Source organism: Myotis davidii, unplaced genomic scaffold, assembly GCF_000327345.1.
Source record: "Myotis davidii unplaced genomic scaffold, ASM32734v1 scaffold341, whole genome shotgun sequence".
NCBI lineage: Eukaryota > Metazoa > Chordata > Mammalia > Chiroptera > Vespertilionidae > Myotis > Myotis davidii.
Window position 1 is genome coordinate 419,807 of NW_006291021.1, and position 1,593 is coordinate 421,399.

At 43.5% G+C, this 1,593-nt stretch overlaps 1 protein-coding gene across 1 annotated transcript in view; it reads right to left on the reverse strand.

Moving 5' to 3' along the window:
- ACSBG2 (acyl-CoA synthetase bubblegum family member 2) overlaps window positions 1-1,593 on the reverse strand; it is a 32,233-nt gene that overhangs the window by 12,388 nt on the left and 18,252 nt on the right. The gene's annotated exons all lie outside the window — the stretch shown is intronic.

A 1,593-nucleotide genomic window follows, 5' to 3' on the forward strand; every position in this document is an offset into this window, starting at 1 on the left:
CTGAGATCCCGGCTGGCTGAAAGCAGGTTTCTGGGGTTTTGTTTAGCTTCTATATTTGTAACAATGTTTCAAACTGCAAGCTCAGAGGCCAGCAAGGCAGGTGGGGAACGTTGGAGTCCTCCGTCACTGAAGCAAGCAAGCCTCATGTTAGCTTCAAGCTGCCTGGCTGCCGGCCGCCATCTTGGCTGGCAGTTAATTTGCATATCACCCTGATTAGCCAATGGGAAGGGTAGCAGATGTATGGCTAATTACCATGTTTCTCTTTTATTAGATAGGATAAATAAATAAATAAATAAATTGATTTTAGAGAGGAAGAGCACAGAGGTGTCTCCTGTCCAGTATAAAATTCTGGAACCAACACTGTCCGACAAAGAGACCACCCATAATCCCCTCTCATAATCACCTAACCATTAGCATATTCATGTTTTTCTTTCTCCAATGCATACCTTGATGCAAAGTTTTAGTGTACCTGTCATTTTGGAATCTGTATTCCTCACGGATGTCATAAAACCCTGGTGAGCATTTTACTTCATTAATCCTGCCACATGGCCTCTGCACTGCTCCTCCAATTCATCAGGCAGAGCCCAGCCTCAGGGCCTTTGCACTGGCAGTTCCCTCTGCCTGGACTGCTGTTCCCCCAGCTTTACCCATGACTGACGCCTTCTCACCTGTCAAGTTTCCCACTAAATGCTGTCGACGAAGAGAGGCTGTCTCACACCACCCAAACTGGAGTCTTCAATGTCTAATTCTCTAGGCATGGTTTTATTTTATTTACAGTTTTTTTCTTTATTGCCATCCCTACACTACCACCCCCACCCCTCTCCTTTGGCAACCATCAGCCTGTTCTCTGTATCTACGGGTTTGTTTCTGTTTTGTTTGTTCACTTATTTTGTTTTTTAGATTCCACAGAAAAGTGAAATTATATGGTATTTGTCTTTGTCTGACTTCACTAAGCATAATACCCTCTAGGTTCATCTATGTTTTCACAAATGGCAAGATTTCATTATTTTTTTATGGCTGAGTAATATTCTATTACCTAAATAAATAAGTATACCACATCTTCTGATCCAATTTTCTATTGATGGACTCTGAGGTTGCTTCCATATCCTAGCTATCCTATCTAATAATAGACAATGGTAATTAACTGTACCTCCAACATGCTTCCCATTGGCTAATCAGGGAAATATGCAAATTAACTGCCAACCAAGATGGCGGCCAGCAGCCAGGCAGCTGAAGCGAACAAGAGGCTTGCTTGCTCCAGTGATGGAGGAAGCCAAGATTCCCCGCCTGCCCTGCCGCTGCCCAGCTCTGAGCTGCACTCTAAGCAACTATGTTGCAATTATAGAAACTAAACAATTCCCAGAAACCTGCTTTCAGCCAGCTGGGCCTCAGAGCTGGAGTTGCAACAGTGTTTCAATTATAGAAGCTAAACAAAGCCCAGATACCTGCTTTCAGCAGCCGAGGTCTCAGAGCTGGAGTTGAACCTCAGAACTAAAGCTGGCTCTCAGCTCTAGTGACAGCCATAGAAGGTAAGTAAATCCCAGAATAAAAAAAAAAAAAGAAAGAAAAAAAGGAGAGGTTGGGAGCTTCAGT